At 31.6% G+C, this 21650-nt stretch overlaps 1 protein-coding gene across 2 annotated transcripts in view; it reads left to right on the top strand.

The window, feature by feature from the left end:
- The window catches only part of LOC127544030 (piezo-type mechanosensitive ion channel component 2-like), a 195783-nt gene that overhangs the window by 140320 nt on the left and 33813 nt on the right, over positions 1 to 21650 (top strand). Inside the window, exon 3 of one of the 2 annotated variants that reach the window (XR_007949361.1) lies at positions 18591 to 18918. The exons of the other annotated variant lie outside the window; for it this stretch is intronic. The gene's annotated coding sequence lies outside the window, so the exon portion shown is untranslated. Of the gene's footprint in view, positions 1 to 18590; positions 18919 to 21650 lie in introns of those variants that run through there. 2 annotated transcript variants of the gene reach the window in all.

The raw sequence follows: 21650 nt of genomic DNA, 5'->3' as shown, positions 1-21650 counted from the left end.
CCAAATGAGAAATTTTGAAACTCAAAGGAGAGATTGTAATGTTCTTTGGTTCAGTTTTCTTGAGGCCTTGGGGGCAGCCTTCTTTTCAGTTCAGTAATCACCACAAGAGTAGCTAGGGGTTAAAGTCCAAATTCTTTATCATCTCCTTCCTGGGGCTGGGCAGCTTTCTGGAGAAATTTTCAGGTTGGCCTTGGCCTCAGTGGAGAAATGCAGGAGAAGAGCCTGCCACCAGGAGCCTGGCTCTGTCTCCTTGACTCCAAGAGGTACCACTGAGCTTGTCTTCTGTGCCTTTCTGAATGAACCTAGCTGAGGCTCCCAGCTTATATGCTCTACACTGAGTATAAACCAATCATTACATCACTAGGAAACCATTATATGTTGTAAGATCAAACCAGTCATACTGAATTTAGAGAATTATTAAGCATCAGGCTAAACTAGATAACCATTGTCTTATCAATTCCACTTAGTTAATACCTAGTAAGAATCCTTGTTTCAAATTCAGAGTTCTGTCCCATAACAAGAGATTAATACAATAGAAACTAAGAAAACTATTGAACTAATAAATAAAGCTAAGAATTGATTTTATGAAAAAACTAACAAAATAGATAAACCTTTGGTTAATTTGATCAAAAAAAGGAAAGGAAAAAAAAAATCACCAGCATCAAAAATGAAATGAGTGAACTTACCATCAATGAAAAAGAATTTAAAATAAAAACTAGGAGCTATTTTCTCCAACTCTATGGCAGCAAGTCTGACATTCCAATATAAATGAATAAAATGAATATAAATGTAAATAAATATTTACAAAAACACAAATTGTCCAGGTTAACACAAGAGGGAATAAAATATTTAAATAGTCCTATTGTAGAAAAAGAAATTGAACAAGTCATTAATGAACTCCCTAATAAAAAAATCTCCAGGATCAAGTAGATTCACAAGTGAATTCTATCAAATGTTTAAAGAAAAATTAATTCCACTATTAAACTATCCAAAAGGAGATTACAATTGTTGTATTTGTGTTGGAAAGAAAAACCAATAGCAATGGGTGGAAATTAAAAAAGAAAAAAAATTACAATTATAATTTAAAAAAAAATTTTTTTTTCCTTAACTATTAGAGATACCCAAAATGGAATGGCCTTAGGAAGTATTATCTTCACATTCCTTGGCTATTTTTAGGCAATATTTAAAGGTTGACTTTGAGACATGATACTGTGGCCTTGCTTGTGGAAACCCTGAGTTGAACATGCCTCTATGCTGCTGAAAGTGTATGGATGTGACAACTAGATGCTTTTCATTTTTTTCCCCTTTATAGCCATCAAAATAAAGTCAACCAATCAATAAAACAAACAAACAAGCAACCACATATAATTTGAATATTTTCCAAAGAAAAATAAAGAAGATGAAATTTTGTCTATATTTCTTTCTGTAAATGAAAATCTCAGTCAAACCATCATTGATCATCCTGAGTGAGTTGCCTTTTTTTCCTATAAATTTTCACAAATAATCTGCCTAACATTCCAGAAGTCATCAGCTAAAAACCTTTCATGGGTACCAATGCAGTGCTTGGAATGCCCATTGGAATGCACTTTTGCTATGTGACCAGATTTTTTTTTTCAAATCCTCTCTTCCCTCAATTACATTCTTTGTGCTACTCCCTTTGCAGAATTAAATAACATAATGTTTTCAATTTTTAACTGTAAAATTAGTATACAAAGAAAACAATTTTTTTTTGTTTTTGATTTTTTGTGTATGTCAGAGGGCAGCTTTAAGTCCTTGAAAACACTGAATATTATCTCAGAGACAAATCAACACATTCTCTTCTTCATTTCAGAGTTCAAGTCACACTCAGTGCTTTTCTAAACAGCATGTACTGAATAGAATTTCTATATTCCTTAGATAAATGTGGAATAGTGCTAAGAATGATTTACTATTTGACTCTGTGAAAATTACATAAACTTTCTGAATCTTTCCTTCAGAATGATAGTGCTGATACTCTAATTTATGGAATTGTTGTGAAGGAAATATTCAATAGCCACTCATATACCATATATAATTTAGATATTATCATTATCATGTTTTAAATTGTACTTTGGAAACACATACAACCTTGGTAGATACTTAAATAAATTGAATATTTCTTAGTTCTATTGTGATTCAGAGGGAAGTCCTAAATGAATTTCTTCTTCTAGAATTTATGAGATTCTATCCTTTATTGTAGGTACCATCTATTGTAATAGCAAGGAAAGAATTAATGATTTTTTTTCTAAGGCTATCCATAACTATCTTCATGCTAAAGCTGATTTTAAGCCATTTGACTGAAATAAATTCTTCTTAAGGAGTTATAGATTGCATACTGGATTTGGAATCAGTACATCCATCTCATACATTTAAAAATGACTAGTTATAAGTACCTTATGCCTTATTTTAATCTTCTATAAACTGAGGATGTTAATATTTTTATCACTACATCTGAGGATTTTTGTGAGAAAAAATGTTTTGAAAAACTTACAATACTATAATACTCTAATGTATCTATGATTTCCATGACACAAATATTCCCTCCAATAATACATTCAGTCAGTAAGCATTTATTAAGAGACAGCTATATGCCTTGTAGGCAGTAGGAGGGTAATAGATAGGCCTTGAAGTCAGGAAGACTATTCTTGATTAATTCAAATCTAGCCTAGCTGGGTGACCCTCAACAAGTCACTTAAGTGTTTGCTTCAGTTTCCTAATATGTAAAATGATCTGGAAAAGGCAATAACAAACACTCAAGTTTTTTGTCAAGAAAACCCAAATGGAGACATGAAGAGTTGGACATGACAAAAACTACAGAAAAATAATAACAACAAAATCACAAATGCCTTAGAGATTATGCATATAGTTGTCAGTGGCAAAGCCAGACTTAGAAAGCTTAGTTCTTCTGCTTGTAAGTCAATTGTTTTTTTCTTTTTTTTAAATAGCATTTTATTTTTTCAAATACAGGTAAAAGTAGTTTTCAACATTCATTTTTGTAATACTTTGTATTCCTCCCTTTCTTACCTCCTTCCTCCCTAATAATCTGACACAGGTTAAATATGTGCAATTATTTTAAACATATTTCTATATGTATTTCTGTATTTACCATGTTGTATAAGAAAAATCAGACCAAAAGGAAAAAAAAAAAAAACTACAAGAAAGAAAAAAAAAAAAAAAACAAAGAAGATGAAAATACTATGCTCTCTGATCCACATTCAGTCTCCATAGATGGCACTTTACATCACAAGTCTATTGGAATTGCCTTGAATCATTGCATTGTTGAAAAGAGCCAAGTCCATCACAGTTGATCATTACATAATTTTGTTATTACTGTGTTATTACAGTCTTCTCTTTATTATGCTCACTTCACTCAGAATCAGTTCATGTAAGTTTTTCCTGGCTTTTCTGAAATCAGCCTGCTCATCATTTTTTATAGAACAATAATATTCCAATATATTCATGTATTATAACTTATTCATCGATTCCCCAATTGATGGGTATCCACTCAATGTCCAGTTCCTTGACACTACAAAAAGGACTGCTATGTTTTTGCACATAGGAATCCTTTTATCCTTTTTTGACTGCTCTTTACAGTCATCAAATAAGATAATTTACACTTGAATTTGATATGCATCTTTCTTTGATATTTTTGAAATAGGTCAACAGCTACAATTGAATAAAAATTGCTAATTAAAAATGTCCTCTTCATATACATATAAACTTTTACTTTTCTTCTTTCAATTAGTAATAATTTGAGAACCTAGCATGTGGGGAATGAAAAATTTTGATTCAATTTAATTAAAATGTATCAGCATTTAATTTGTATCCTAGTATACTCCATGTCTGTTGTACGTATTAGGAATAAAAAGATAAAAGTGGAACATTCATTGTTCTCAAGGACCTTTTCTTTTACTCTGGGAAAACCCCATGTATCTTGATTAGTATAAACAAAAATTGCTATGGAGTAAATACAAAGTTAGGTTGGAGAGGACAAGCACTAACATCTCAGGGAGAGAGATCATCAGGAAAATGTTATTGCAGGAGGTGGCATTCATGGTAAATTAAATCAGGTAGGGATCCTATGAGATACAGGAGAGAAGTAAAAGCATTTCAAAGATAAGCAAAGGCATGGAGGCAAGAGATGGAATATTGTGTATCAGGCAGACAGATTGTCTAGAATGTAGCCAAAACCTAGTTTCTGTCTCTGTAGGGATCACTGTAACTATACTTTCTGTTTTGCTCAAAGCTAATGTGTTTTCTTTTAGATTCTAAAATGAAGTTTACAACAAATGAGTTTGGTGATATTTTTATCCTATTAATATGAGGTTGGACTAGATGGCTGATAAGTTTTCTTCTTCCAATTATAAATCTTTGATCTTAAAATAATAGAATTATTGTTATATCTATAGCAGATATCAAAAGCCTTTTCAATAATATAGGAATTTTCTTTATGTGATTATGGTATTTATGTAGAGCAAATTCCAGTTTCTTTTCTGACATTCAAGCATGGCATCAAAACACCACTTATGGTACCTGGAATTAGCACCTAACATGAATATTACAGAATATTTACTCTTCAGAAAATACAATTAACTGCTGCTTGGATTCAAGCCAGTCTCCAAAAGTTGAAATTTCTACAGAGAAGGCAGAAAGAGGCTAACTGTGAGAAAATCAGTATATATCAAGATTTTGTGTTCTATCGTGTCATTTTCAAAACAATTTTTTCCATAATTTGTCATTTAAACAAAATTTTACCACTGTAAAAAGGGCTTTTGTGTATTTAACAATTATTTAAAAATCATTAATTCTGCTTTTAAAACCTCTCATTTGGATCAGCCATTTACCAAGTCATAAACAGAAATTACAGAATTAAGTCGAAGCACAAAATTATATATAAGTAACAGTAATGGTCCTATAGACACACTGCATGAATATTTTTAGTTAATATCAATGATTTCTCATTTTTTCTAGAGTACAATTGTTAAAATATTTCCCAAATGGGATATAAAGAGAAAGAATGTTTTTTTTCATTCATCCAGTAACCACTTACCTAAACCATTTAGACAGAATTTTTTCAGAAAGAAAACGATAGCAATGAGATAGTTTCTAATTATGCATATGTGTGTATGTATGTATGTATATAGATAAAAGCTTTTCCTCATGACATTTAGGAACAGTGCCAGGCACAGGGTAGATACTTTAATAAATACTGGATAATAGTGCTTTTGATGCATCATTTAAGTATTTTGATGACAAACAGTGTATCTGTCTTTCTCAAGTAAAAAATAAGGCATAGGTTCCTTGGGAAGTAGGAAGAGAGAAACAGACAGAGAGAAAAAACAGAGAGACAGAATCAGAGACAGTGATAAAAACAAAGAGGGAAGGAAATATAGAGATGAAAGAAAAGAGAAAGAGGAAAATAATTAATATATCCATATTTATTTATTGTTACTGTATTTCAGGGACTGAGTAATATGATAGACCCTGATTCCAAGGAGCTTTTATTCGAATTGAGGAAGAAAACAAAGGAGAATTGGAAAGTGGATTGGAAATAGACATACTCATGACAGCATGGCTTGGAAATGTTCAGGAAGTGATTTGAATGATGGCAAGATCCAGAGGAAACTCACTTAACAATATAGTTCCATTGTCAGAATTCAAATTTCCAGGGGGGCTTCATAAGGGAAGGAGAGAAGGTGGGGAAAATACTGAAGAAAAGGGTACATTGTCTGGAGAAGTCAGAATTGCACATATTTTTGTCTAATTTTTTTTGAAATGTCTAATGGTTACTTATTTGGCATTAGCTACAATTTAAGACTTGAATTATTTAGATTTTGTTGATTTTGCCCTTATTGGATGTAACATTCCTAGCATAATAGTCCTTTGGGAATTTAGATCTGTGGTAGTAAAATGTGCAGTAGCTTATCAAATTCTTTTGTAGATGACTTTATTGTTATTCTAATATGGAGAGGACTTTTTTTTTTTAAGATGAAGCTTTATACCTTGAAACTTTAGTTATTGAGGGGCAGAACTTTCATGAAAGTACTTTCTTATTGAAAAGCCCCCTCCCTTTTAAAATTGAAACTAGTGCATTTACTTGCCCCTTGAATATCAAACAAATTTTCAAAGTTCTGAAATTAGATCATTTCTTTTAACAATATCTATAAAAGTCTATAATTTTTTTAAATTATAATTTGTAATTTTCTATGTTAAAAGAAACAATGTACAGATTGCTTTACATGATGCAGGAATTCAGCAACTATTATGTAGCAAAATGTATTGAAGATAACATTTATACTTAATTTTATTTTCTATGTTAGCTAGTTGATTTACAGCACTCTTTGATATGTTTACAAGGTAAATGATCATAATTAAAACTTTTGACCCTATATTTTATTCTCTTGAGTGAAAGCTTCAAAGGTTATCTAACATTCTAAGAAATGCCTAATAGATTACACAATTTACTAAGTCACTTGGTCTTGTATTATCACCTCCCTTATCTCATGATACCAAGCATTAATTGTGGGTACATTCTTCACTTTCCATTGTTTAGCTCAGCAGAATTTTATACTCTCTATTTAGAATTGAACGTTAGTTCTGTCAATACATTTACTGGAATTTGAATCAGGTCCTAAGATCCCATATTCCAGAAAAGGACTTTGCGTAATAAAATACCCCATCCCCAAATTTAATTAGGCACAACCTAACTATCCCTAAATGAAACATGATTTTCCTTCCATAGTCTGCTCCAAGCAATTTGCTAAGATGGCAGGGTTTATGAGATATTGCCCTGTTAGAATGCTGAACCATCTTCCTAACAACTTAAAAAATAGCTCTTTATTGCTGAGGAATTTCAACTATATTTAGTCAACTATATTTAGTGGAAATTTTTTATTGTAAATATGTATTGGAGAGTGAATGAATGTGGCCAAATTTATGTTTTACATGTCATCAATATTTCTTTGTGATGTTATGGTGGATCTATGTAAGATTTTATCTGTAGATGTCTTTGTGATATTTATATGATGTCTGATGTATATTATATTCTGATGATCTGTCAAACTCTTAGAAACTTTTTTGTTTTTGGTGACATGGCATAACGTTCACATGTTCCAATAAAATACCTTATCCAAACCAAGGCAACTGAACAGACCTTCTTTCCCCCTTCCTCTTTCCTAATCAACATTATACCATCACTAATTATTTGATGAGAACAATAACGTAAATCAATCTTCAAAATTTTTTAATGTTAAGCAATTATAGGAAGTTAGAATCATCTAACTTGCCATAATTAAAGTTTTCAGAATGTCAAACCTTTATGATAGAATAGTAGCTATTGTTTACATAATGTTTTGTATCTACTATCTCCTTTGAATTTCACAACACTCCTATATACACTGTATATATATACACAGGGTGTTGTATAATTTTAGTCACATATATGTGTGTTTCTAAATATTTGGGACATGTCCATGATTTTAATCTATAGTGAAAAGAAATCTTTTGGTAGTGATTCAGGCAAATTCTATAATTCATGTAAATAATATTGGGATTATTCTTTAGTTTTTGAATATTTATCAATTAATTTCTACATTTTAGCATTATATTTTGTTAGATTTGGAAGGGAATTCCATACACACAAGAAGACTATAATATAACTCATCTGACCACAATATAAGTGGTCACGCGATCTTAACTAAAGAACTCCAAGGAGAGAAAAGGACTATCTTATTCCCTCTTAAGTATGAAAGTCCTTCAAGTACTTAAGGACAGTAATCATATCACCCTCTTTTTTCCTCTATGTCAAACATCCTTGGCCTTTCAAATGTTCCTGGTATGACACAGATTCAAGACCCCTTTCCTTTCTGCTTGCTTTCTTCTCTACAAGCTCTCTAACTTAGCAATCCTTCTTAAACTATAGTTTTTTGGATCTGAACAAAGTACTTTACAAGCCTGAGAAGGTTGGGTGGACATTCATTTTTTTCCTGTAAATAACTTTCTCAATTGCATTAGCTTTTGACTGCCATATCACACTACGTGAAGTCTGTATTCCACTCCACCAAAGCTTACAAAGGTTTTTTTCAGGCAACTTGCTGCCTGTACATGCCTTCCAAATCCTGTTATTGTGAAGTTGCTTTTCTTTTTTAACACATCTATGCAGCTTTAGGGAAGTTAAGTGTTACAGTGGGTAGAGTGCCACACCTAGCGTCAGGAACACTAAGTTCAAATCTGGCCTCAGACCCTCTCTAGCTGTGTAACCCTGGGCAAGTCACTTAACTCTGTTTGCCTCAGTTTCCTCATTTGTTAAATCAGCTGGGGAAGGAAACGGCAAACTACTTCAGTATCTTTGCCAATAAAACTCCAAATGGGGTTACAAAGAGTCAGACACAATAAGTAAATAAAAAGTCAAAGGTCTACCTCCAATTCTTCATTGGAAATCTCCTGCTGTGTTAACAGTGAATCATTAACAGCTATGCTTTATTTTTGGCCTAGCCAACAGTACAGTCCTGATTGCAATGTATTATTTTATCATTTAATTCTCCAGCGAATAATCCAGCAAAAAAAGTTCACTTGGCAGAAACATTAATAAGACAGGTATAATGATCAATTACTACCTCAGTTATATAACATTAAGTTTTTACAAAATGTGACTTTGACTTAGTGGATATTGCCGAGGCAAAGTTTATTTTTGTGCAAAGTTTATGGCTTTAGGAAAGAGGATTATGTTGGCAAGAATATATTAGTGGTTCAGAAGAGGGTTCATTTTTATAAAATGTAGAAGTTTAGTTTTGGCCATCACTTTAACCTAACTTCTATTTCATGGTTTTCAAGCTGTCATACAGACATATAATTTTAGCAGCTTTAAAAGATCACTCTGCAATTATTGGGCTGTTTGGACAGTGTTTGTCAACCACATACTCCTCTTTTCTTCCTATGGTCTTACTTTTAAAAATATATATCTTTTAAATTTATTTCATTTAATATTTCCCAATTATAGGTAAAACATTGTAATATTTTTCTAAATTTTGAGATCCAAATTTTCTCCCTCTTTTCTCCCTTTCCTCCTTAAGAAGACAAGTAATTTTATTTTACTCATATGTGTAAATTCATGCAAAACATTTCTATATTAGCTATGTTGCAAACTAAAACAAACAAAAAATAAAATAAGAAAAACAATGTTGAAAAATATATGCTTTAATTTGTATTCTAAGTTCATCAGTTCTTCCTGTGAAGGTACATAGAATTTTTATTATGACTCTTTAGGATTGTCTTGGATTAGAAAAAATTATCCTTACAGTAACTGCTGTTTCTGTGTGCAAAGTGTTTGCTTGTTCTAGTGACTTCAGTTTCTGTGAGTTTTATAAATCTTCCTAGTTTTTTTTTTTTTCTGAAACCATGCTGCTCATCATTTCTCATAGCACAATAATATTATATCAAAATCATATGCTACAACTTGTTTAGTCAATTGATGGGCATCCCCTTGATTTCTAATTCTTCACTATCACAAAAAGCTGCAATGTTTTTTGTACAGATAGTTCCTTTTCCCTTATCTTTTATCTTTTGGATATAGATCTGTTAGTGAAATGTTTGGGTCAAAGGGAATGCAATTTTTATCTCTTTGGGAATAATTCCAACTGGTTCTTCAGAATGATTATATTAGTTTATAAGTCCACCAACAGTGGATAACAATATCCCTTTGATATTTCTCATTTTCATTTTGTCATGTTATTTAAGCTCATAGGTATGAAGTGGTAACTCAGAGATGTTTTAATTTTTACTTCTTTAGTCAGTGGTGATTTGGAGCATTTTTTCATGTGACTATCTTTAGCTTTGATTTCTTCTTCTAAAAACTGCCTGTTTTTATCCTTTGATTATTTTTTACTGGGGAATTACTCCCATTTTAATAAATTTGACCCCCTTCCCTATATATTTGAGAAATAAGGCCTGTGTCATAGAAACTTGCTATAAATTTTTTCTCTGTTCCCTGCTTTTCATCTAATTAGGGCTGAATTAGTTTGGTTTGTGCAAAAGCTTCTTAATTGCCTGTAATCAAAATTATTTATTTACTTCATGTGATCTGTTCTATCTCTTGTATGTCATAAATTTGTCAATTATCCATAGATTTGACAGGTACATTTTTCCATATTACCCTAATTTGCTTATGATATTACCCTTTATGTCTAAGTCATTTGTTCATTTTTATCCTAGCATTGGTATACATTGTGAAATGTTGGTCTATGCCAAATTTCTTTTCAAACTGCTTTCCAATTTTTCCAGCAACTTTTGTCAAATAATGTATCTTTGATTTTTTCAAACACCAGATTATGATACTACTATCTGTTGTGTATCTTAGAAACAGTTAATAGCTCAGTGGAGAAAATACCAGGTCTGAAGTCAAGGAGACCTGAGTCCAATTCTTGTCCCAGACAGGAATCTTGTGAATCTGGGCAAGTTACTTAACCTCTATTTACTTTAATCCACTGGAAAAGGCAATGGCAAGTCACTTGCTATGCTATGTTCAAAGTGTCACTAAAAGTTAGACACAACTGAATGACTAAACACCAGCAATTACGTACACCTGTCTGGTCATAATATATGCTCTTTGTAATATATTACTGTGATGTCCTTGCTAAGTATTTTATTTAAAAGTTTTGCATCTTTATGCATTAAAGAAATTGTATTTCTTTCTCTATTTTTGCTCTTCTTCTTTTAGATATCATGCATCACAAAAGGAATTTGATAAAACTCTTTCTTTACCTATCATGACCAAATAGCTTATATTATATTAGGATTTATTCTTCCTTAAATGTTTGCCAGAAATCCTTTATGCATTAATTTAGTCCTGGAGATTTTTTCTTTGGGAGCTTGTTGATGACATGTTCAATTTTTTTCTAAGATAAAAGTTATTTAAGTACTTTATTTCTTCTGTTAATCTTGGTTGTTTATATTTTGTTAGTTTTGTCACTCAATAATATTATTTAAAGTATCATTTCAAAGTTGTTTGGAGGGGAATGTGGCAAGAGTTCAATTAAATGCTTTCTTTATTGCACCATCTAAGTTCCACCCCCAGAAAACTTCTCTGTGGTCTTTCTAAATCTACATGCTACCAGTATCCAGAGAAGCGATTATTTTCTGTTTTCTTAAATGAAGAATATTATAATATATCAGTGATGCCAGGAATAAAAAGCATACAGATTTATTTGCAAAATGCACAAATAAGAAGTCATTAATTTTGTATATTAAATTGCTCTGATGGGAAATAATTATACCCAATGTGCCAATTCTGGCCAAGCTAATAGAAACCTCATTACAGGAAATCATTTTGTTAAGATTTTTGCATCATCAAGAGGATTAAAACTTGCTAGCTATGATAATAATTCTGAAACATTAATGAGATCTATTGCACCAAAAAGGATAAATGTCCAGGTTTAAAAGATATAAAATTACTTAAGAATTTAAAAAATGTGAAGCTTTATATTTCCTCCAAATTATCATATCTCTATTTTCTCTCATAGAAGAAAATAATATTCTGAAGGTTCCTTTCCTGAGAAACAAAAACTGAAAAAATGACTAACAGAAGTTGAAATGTCTGTTTTTTTGTTCCTTCCAAATAGATAGCTCTTTCAGTCAGGCAATTGATTAAAAATCAGCTTAAAGGAAGTTGCTTTTTCAGATCTATTCCTTGCTATTCAGTTGAGAGTAGAAATCCTTAATGAGTAATACTGCTCCATATAGCCTAAAAAATGAATTACATTGTGCAGCTTCCACAAAAACCAGAAAAACATGATTGTTAAAGTATAGTTTCTAATCCTGGCATCATTAAATTGTAATTATGTGAACTCATACAATGATCTTTCAGGAAAATGGACATGCACTTGAGGAGTACATATTTCTAAATTAAATTATAATGGAATATTATAGCATGAAGTAAATGTTTTTAATATTCAACATCAATTTTATTCATATTGACAAGCATGATAATACATTTCTAGTGAAATAGCAGTAGAACTAATTCCATATGAAGTTGTAATTCTACCATGTGTATATATATTTAGTTTACATATACATATATATGAACTTGTATATTTTAAATTTATTACTAAAGAAAGAAGGATCTTTTTCTCTGTCTCTGAGGTTGTTGTTTTGACTCTTTTCCTTTGTTCATTCTTTATTTCTCAGTCTTTTCCCCCTCTTAATTTGATTTTCTTTGGGTTTTTGCACTGAGAGCTGGGATCAAATCAACCCAAGAGACTTAGAAAAGGTATATATGTATGTACATGCATATATATTATTTCTATATCCTCTTTACAGGATATATATGTTTAGGATTAGTGTTTAGAAACTCTATGCTTTTTTTCCTGCAAATTTCAATTTTTTAATTTTTTCTAATTACATATAAGATAAATTTTTACATTTTAAAAAAAAATTTGAGTTTCAAGAGATTTCCATCTCTTCCTCCTCTCTCTCTACCATTAGTCACCAAGTAATTTGATACAGGTTATTATGAAAAACATCTTTATATTAGCCATGGTGTGAAAGAAAATATAGACCAAAAAAAGAAGAAGAAGAAGAAGAAGAAGAAGAAGAAGAATTTGCGCACTGTATTCTGTGTTTGTTATATTGTGTTCCTAAAATTTTATATGTATAGTGTAATGTAACTTTTCAGAATAAGTACATGTGTTTTTTAGGCCTTTGCTTTATTTTGCAATCATATATATATATATATATATATATATATATATATATATATATATATATATATATATATAATGTATTTGGAAGAATGTTACTGGGATTCAGTCTAATAACAGTGGCTCATAATATCCAACTGCAAAAAATCTAAGACTTGAGAATTAAAGAACTCACATTCCCAATCTCCTATCATTATAATAATAGCTTAGGCAATATGAGACTGAGAAATGTATTCTTCTAGACTTTCTTCCCCCCCCCCCAATCTTTCAGAATATTTATTGATACATGATAGATTTTATTCCCAGGGCTGTACTATATCCTATACCCAATCAAACTACCATTTAAATGGTATCACATTTTAAATGGTTACATATGTTAATAGTTCAATTTTAAATTCATCTCTATATCATTATCATTTACCTGTTGGGTATAAACTGAAGCCAACCAAAATAAACCATAGGCTGCTTCCTCTCCCTCTTACTCAGATATATATGATTCAGTCATGTCTTATAAGGAGTCTTATAAGGAGAAATAAGTGAGTAAAACAAAAGATCTTGAGAGTAGAGAGTTTAAATAATTAGAGAGAAAAAAAAAGAGAAAAAGACACAGATAGACATAGAAGGAGAAGAAGAAGGAGGAAGAGGAGGAGAAGGAAAAGGAAATGGAGGAGGTGATGGAGGTGGAGATGCAGGAGGAAGAGGAGAAGGAGGTGGAGGAAGTGAATTAGGAGGAGGCAGAAGAGAAAGAAGAGGAAGAGGAAGAACAGGAGGAGGATGAAAAGAAGGAGCAGGAGAAAAAGAAAAATTTTTATTTTAGAATATGTGACACATAGGTTATCCTCCAACTTTAATCTCAAAGCTTTTTGTTGTTAGAACTTTTAATTTTCCCTGAGAAACTTGAACCTACTTTAGAGAGCAGTGCAAGAGAATCACAATGTAATATTTGATTGAATGATTTACCCTGAGATTCATTTTTTACTATATCTGATTTATTTTAGGGCAAATTAAGAATGATATAACCACAGACTGACTTCCCTCCCATCCCTCTTCCCATGACATATTACATACCATTATAATTTATTAGTAGGATTAGCTGGTAATGTAAAGGTATTGCTGAAAAAGTCAACTTTCACTATTTCTCCAGGGGTAATATTCTTAGCACCCAAATACAAGGGACTTTACTAAATCTAATTAAGTAACTTGTTGGGAAAATTCATCAAGGACTGCAATTATTTGAACTGCTCTAGGCTGCAAAGAAGTGGAGTGGGGATGTTATAATGGAGAAATTTTGTATTACAGAACCTCAGGAATTGGAATAGACTTTGAGAGGTCATCTAGTCTAGTCTGTACATGACCAAAAATACCCTTTACAGTATCTCAAGGAAGTAAATATGTAGCCTTTGTTGGAAGAATCAAAATATTTCCACAATCAGAATTATTGCCCACAATTACTGGGATTACATTTTGATATATAAATATTAAAAGGCAATATTTTTTATCTATGGAGTAATAGTAAACAATCATAATCTCACATGGAATGAAAAACTTTCAAAATATAAAGACACAAGAAATTAAAATCATTCAGAGGTACGATCAGGTACTAATCATCCTGTCTACCCTGGGAGTTTTCCTGATGATGCTTATAGTGGTTTTATAAAAATTAAGCTAATATCTCAGTACTTTTATTCAGTTACAAAAAAAATCAGTAACTTTATCCACTATGTAATACAAAATTATAATAGGACAATAAATTGTCCTCAAAACATTTTTGCCTAAAGCCCATCAAAAAGAGAATGAGATGAATAATAATACCACAAAACAAAATACTTAATGTGTTAATAATATTAACATGCATGCTTGAAATTATTAAAATGACAATAATAGATATGGAAAATATTGTAATCAAAATCTATTTATAAAACACATAAAAAATCCATAACTCCAAAGTAGATATAAAAAAATTAATTTCATTTTCATTAAAAAAGGAGCAAGACAACTGATAAAGTTCACAGAGCATAAGATACTTAGATTAAAATTTACAGGCTTGCTTTTGGAACAAACAGACATCACTGCTTTGAAAACAGTGGAATCTGACAATATATATGTGCCACTGCACATATGTAACCAAACATAGTTTACTTCCCAAATAGATCCTAGAAAATAACTAAAATGCAAGAGAATAATCAAAAGCCCCTACGTATACAACATACGGATGAACTCAATCAGAAATAAATATTGTTGACAAAAAGAAAATATCAAACAGTTGACCTAATGGATCTGTCTGTAGGGATGGAGGATTTTATACTGAAAATTCTATATCAAAGTATTTATATCAGAATTTATAGAAGTGTTTTATCCTTTTGGAAATCAAATTCATTGATCAATATATACTTTGCAAGAAAATAAGAGAAACTACACAACATGCCACTGCAGATTGCTAACATTTAGTGTTTATTGTATCCCTGCTAAGAAAAGACTTAGGACAAATTATAAAAACAAAGCTTTCATCATTACATCACCAGCACTAGTATGCAATTGTCAGGTTTGACATGTCTCAAGTGACTTTTTAAGAAAGTCTTAACTTTCCCCTATTCAGAAAGAACTTCATCCTTAAGGCTTAACTCTAAGCATCCAGTAGTCCTTTAATTCTTTCCTGTGTATATTATTTATCCTCTAACTCTCTGATGATGACCAGAATTCTCAGCCCATTTTCAGATCCTTTTCTTTTTTCATTTTTAATCTAAAACATTTTTTCCATTCATTTAAGGAACCCTTCCTTCTTACTGATAACCCAGAGAGGAGGAAAGCCCTGTCACTTTTTCCTTTAGGATAGAGAATAGCTGACTATACATATACATATATTCATATGTATATGTGTGTATATATGTATGTATACATACATATTGTTGTGTGTATATATGTATGTATGGCTATGTGTATGTTTATGTGTATCAATCAAAGTAAAAGCATAGACTCACAAGGTCCAAAATGGATAATGTAAGGGAGAAGTAGAGTTCAAGTTGCAATAGATTGGTATCAGACACACAATATGATATAGAATTGAATCAAGAATTATCTCAGTTTCTACTTTTTTTTTTTCCCCAGAACTGGAAACTGCTTACTGCTTACTGTCCAGGTGTCAACATCTGTGTCCATGCAGATTACTAGACAACTTAGCACCAAATCCACTCATATGGATTCAGAAGCATACCTATAGTTGGAAATTGAAAAGTCTGAGGGGATTAGGAAGAGGATATTTTCTCCTCTACCAATGAACTCCTATTATAGTTGATTCCCTTCTGGATAATTTACCTCCATTCCCTTTACCCCTTCTATTCAAGTTAGCCCAATCATTATCATATCCATAAATCTTTCATCAGCAATCTTGAAGCTTCTTTCTTTTTGAGTTAAGCATTGTCTTCAATGGAAATGAGGGCTTTTATCATCTGAACTATATATGCTCTGGGGATTCTTCCAGCTTGTTCCAAAACTTTTGCTTATGTCTGTTTACATCTAACATAATCTTCATGAACCCTAATAGTTCCTAATGGAGCATTAGTATTGCCTTTTGTTTCTGACATGGGCATTAAGCTCACTAAAACTTATGCTACTTTGTCTATCTGCTCTTCTTATCAGAGCATAAATGGCCTTGGAATTTTGGATCTTTGCTATCATTAACTACCACAAATTAAAGACTTACAAAGGAATTATTTTGAATGAAGAACAATAATTTGAAAGACTAATAGGAAAATTTGAAGGAAAGTTCACTTTTTTTTTTATTGAGAGAGAGGATATTTGTACAAAATTAATGCCATTAAAGGAAATTAACAGTTTTACCATTAAATGAATATTATGGGCATTCATTTTCTGCATTGAAGAAGTGAAGAGAATTATTTTTGTATCTTTTGTAGAATATTGGAACTAGAAGGTACCTCAAATGTCCCATTTGAGCTAATTAGAAGAGTATTGGCAAGGATAACATTTGAATCTTGAGTAAATGAAAGCCCCAAAACAAAGCAAGGGCTGAGTACCTGATTAACTGTGGGCAGAAGCAATTGGATGACAGGGAACAAGCTAAATGAGGGTGGAGTCTGATGAGGCAGAGGAATCAGGTCATAAAGTCTGGAAAAAATGCAACTAAGTAGAAAAGAAATATACTCCACTACTGAAAGTTGATGTAAGATAAAGGATGTGAGATGAAAGGAAAATGTCAATATTCATCAGTAGTCAAGGACTGGAAAAACCACAATTTAGGCCTAACACAATTTTCACTCAGTGAGTTTTGATTCTTGATGGAACAGCTCTATGTCAGTTAACCATATTCCTTTAAATTTTCTTTAAGGGACAGTGCTGTCAGCTGGTAGAATCTAAACATTAGAGACATTTACTCAAGTCTTCTATATATAAACCTATATGTAAGAAGACTAATGGCAAGAGTAGCCAAGGGAATTGCCCCTTGCCACCATGTCACCACTACATTGGCATTCAGCCAGGACTGAGTCAGAAGTCTTCTGGTTCTAGAGCCAATGCTGACACCAGGATTGCCATTCCCATCTCCTATGATAGTAAACCCAGGGTAAATATATCCAGCCTCAGAGGGTTGTAGCACTGTGGAATTACTAGGATTTTAAGTGGTCTTCCATTTTACAAGTTCAGGAAACTGAGTTTATTAGAATTGTTTTTGTTAAACTTTTTTTGCTGGATTAAATATTGGAAAGTTGTTTCACAGTAAAAAACAAAAACAAAAATAGAAATGACTCATGTTAAAATAGAATATCAATATGTTACTTTTGCAATTTTTCTGAATAAGGAGTGACTTTGTGATTTCACTCATAGAACTAAAGGATCAATAAACACCTGTTATCAATGAAAGTCCAGATCTTTGCTGCAAGTTCACACATGGTCTTAGAGAATTGTTAGAGCATGAGAGTTTAACTGACTTGCCAGGAGGCAGAACCTGAATCTGAATCCAGGTCTTCTTGGCTCTAAAATGAATTAAGTATATTGAATGCTGATTGAAAGGCAGAAAGAACTTAGTTCAAATCCTGTTTTAGAGACTTATTCAATTTGTGACTGTGAGTAAGAAACAACCCATCTGTCTCAGTTTCATCATTTGTAAAATGTGGATAATAATAGGATTTATTACTCATGAAATTTGTGAGGAGAAAATGAGATAATATTTGTAAAGTACTTTGCAAACTTCAAAGTGCTACATAAATAATATTTATTGCTGTTATTTAATTACATCATGGCTGTTGGAAAACATGCAAAGTCAAATATAAATATATACATATAATAAAATTAATTATATTTTATTTCATGTATATATATGCGTATATATATATATATACATATATATATACATGAAATAAAATATAATTAATTTTATGGAAGTCTTTTGAAAATAAAATGAGCACATTTAATTCCTCAAAGAAAAAAACTAAGAGCTTTTTCTACATGATTCATTTTCAGTCACTTGAGGACCATTAAGTTTCAAGGTTAACCTATTAATTGGAAAATCTTTGATGGTTAGAACCATCTTTTTATATATATTTTATGATATTTAGCATGGTAGACTGCATGACTATTCGTTAAAGTAAGAGAAAAAGATACCTTCAACTTAAAATTTATCTGTAAAAATATTGAACTCCTGGTTTGACAACTGAAAAAACTGGATATACAAGCAATATTTTTATCTCTTCTTCTACTTATATATTGAGACCATCTATAGTCTCTTGCTAGCAAAGTTTTGGTGGATTAGAGGAAATTAAAAACAGGGGAAACATCTGGACATAAGGTCTTTAGGTCAAAGTTCACTGAGCACAAATATTTAGCTGATGTGTCATTGTACCTTAACTCATATAATACTCTCTGTTCTAGGTCTCTGAACCAAATTCCTGGATCTCCTAGGTCCGACATCCTGAATTTCCCTTCATGTTTACCCAATGGATACATTTTTAAATTATGATTCATCTGCAAAAGAAATCCTGTTGTAATGCAAACTATTGGTGGGCAAAGCTATAGGCCATATTCATTTAACTCAACAAATCCTTATTAAATGTCTATTATGTGTAATATACTGTGTTAGAGACTTGAATTTAAAGGCAATAATAAACTACATTCAAAAAATTCAACTCTGTTGATCCCCATCAGCATATAACAAATAAGAATTTCAGAAAGGAAAGGAAGACTTTGGTACATAAATGAAATGAAAGAACAGGACTTAATTGGGCAGAAATAGAAAATATCTTATGAAAATATGAGAAAATATATTTGATATCTGCTGACTTGAATAAATGTTTAAATTGAAATTTTATGGAAAAGAGAAAAAATATCTCAATAAAACTGGATATTATAAATATTAAATATGACATAGAAAAATAAGTAACAATAAAGGTTGGATCCACTAATTCCCAGTAAGTGGAAAGAAGTTTAGAAGGGAATATTTATAGCCTCAGGTTATTTTTATGTTATCAAAGTTATTACTGAGACTCACAGGGATGAGACTCATGTGTAGAATATGGTAGTAGAAAAAATTACTTTTTCCAACAGGTCCTTTAAAGGAAGCAGCATTCATAGGTTTAACAAGCTAATCTGAGAACTGTAATCTCATTAATTGAGGACAGTATATAATATAGACAACTTGCCCACGCCAGCCTGTGCTCTGTGATTCTCATCTGTGTTTACTGTTTCAGATTGGCTCTGTTGCCAGTAGGGGTAAAAATACTAGCAACATAACTAATGAATAAATGTAGCATCAAGGAATTTTATGACCAAAGAAAAGTTTGGCTAATCACTTTGCAAGACTCTTCCTCAGGAACGCAAGTAAAAAGTTTGCAATGGGGGAAAAATAGACCTTTACTATAATTGAGAAATTTGGAATTAGTAAAAAAGGAAGAGAGTCTAGCTTAGAGTTCCATGATTAATGTCTATGTCTATGGCCTGGGTGAAAATTCAGCAAAGGATATTGAGAAGGAGAGCCGCGAGAAAAATTGTCCCTAAGACCTAGAGAGAACAGAGCATCAAGAAAAAGAAAGTGATTAATGGTATAAATGACTGCAGAGGTCTCAAAGATTAGTCATTAAATTTGGCAATTAAGTGACTATGAATAGCTTTGTAGATAGCAGTTATCACTATCATAAATATTTTTGGTGAAAATATCTTTCTTGGCTTAATGCTTTGCCTGAGATTTAGCATTAAAGGGTAATTGAATAGGTAATTGAATCTCTGTTGCTTCTTTCAAGTAATCTTGAATGATCCTGATACATAATTTGGAGACAAATCACTATAATATAGCTAATAAGGTTACATTTTGCTTTATTGAGCCAATTTTTTGGGTAATCAATGAATTATAAGCACATTAGCATTTTATAGTCTCCCATTTAGCTTAATCATGAGATAGATAGTCATGACAAAGTCTATTGTTGTTAATGTCTGCAAAAATTTGGTTGATCCCTACTACTATGACCATTGAGGAAAACTTAAATTCATGTATAAATGATCCACATAAATATCTTACAAGTATTTGGAATTTAACTTATTTCCTGGTAGTTATTTATGCTCTCTCAGCTATTTGTTTTTTGGGAGCACTCCTTCATCAGATTCCTTTTATAGAGGTCACTCCTTATATTCACACTTGTATAACCTCCATTGTAGATCTCTATATATTCTTCATCCAGTCTATCTTTTTTTTTCCTTATCTCTGTTTTCTTTAAGGCTCTTTCTATTGCTTGTATAACTACTTCAGAGTCTGTGATACTAGTGTCCAAGTTCAGTGATAGCATTATTTTTGATGGAGAAAACAGTTTTTGAAAATTCTTAAATATGCACAAATCTTTTCCAATATTCTTCTAATTGTATTCTTCTTTCCATGAGGTTTGGTTTCCAAGTTCATCCTTCATGCCCTTGGGATGACTTTGCTTAGGTGTATAAATAGCCAAGTTCTTAAAACTACTTTTATCCTACATTGTTTCTCTATGTTTTATGAAATGATGTTGCTTGTAATTTCCATAAGATTTTATACCCGCGTTTATGATCCAAATTAGTTGTCTTTGGCAGTCATCTCTCTGTGTGTGTGTTTTACAAGTAGGTCAAATTTTTGCTTACTAAGACAATTTCTGGACTCTTGGTCTTTTTTGTTGAAATAGTAGTAGCTGTGCATGTGTATGTGTGTAGTAATAATAGTAGAGGTAAAAGCAGCTGTAGCAGAAAAAGCATTGGGTGCATTAAAATGGCATATATTGCCTTAACCTAAGAATACAAAAATTATGGAAAGGATGGAGACCAGAATAAAATGAGGAACACATAGGATTGATGTAGTTTTAAGAATAAGACACAGGCCAACTGAGTGTTCCCAATAAAAATCACAAAACAGACTCATATGTAAGATTCAGGAGTGACAGAAAATATTGGCTATCTGTTGGAAGTTCTATTCTTCAAAAAGCAGAACATCTGAGCAATTGTTGGCTTATATTGCTGACAATTTTTTCAGAGGAAAAAATGAAGACTACTGCTGGTTTGAAATTAATAGTGCAGCTTTCCACACTATAGTCATTTTGTACCTGAAGTATTCTTTCTTCTGTTATTTGGCCTCAGTCCTTTCTCTAACTCAGCATGTTTCTTGTTACTGGAAGACAATGATGGACTTCCTAACTTGCTTACTTCCTATTGTGGGACCAGAAGCAGGACATTTCACCTTTCTAGGATTTAGTTGCTTCATTTATAAAATAAAGTAGAGGGACTAGTTCTACTGTCAAAGAACCTGATTTCAAATCCTGATGTGCCATTTACTATAGAAACTTGACCAAGTCCTTTAATACAATTAAACCCCTAATTTTTTGATTCTTTGATTTTCATATTCTATGAAAAATGATATCTAAATTCTCTCCTAGTTCTAACATTATTTAACTTCTCTTGGAAACCCCATGAAAGATAACAAAA

Source organism: Antechinus flavipes, chromosome 1 (genome assembly GCF_016432865.1).
Source record: "Antechinus flavipes isolate AdamAnt ecotype Samford, QLD, Australia chromosome 1, AdamAnt_v2, whole genome shotgun sequence".
NCBI classification, from domain to species: domain Eukaryota; kingdom Metazoa; phylum Chordata; class Mammalia; order Dasyuromorphia; family Dasyuridae; genus Antechinus; species Antechinus flavipes.
This window is presented reverse-complemented; position numbering and strand designations above follow the sequence as displayed.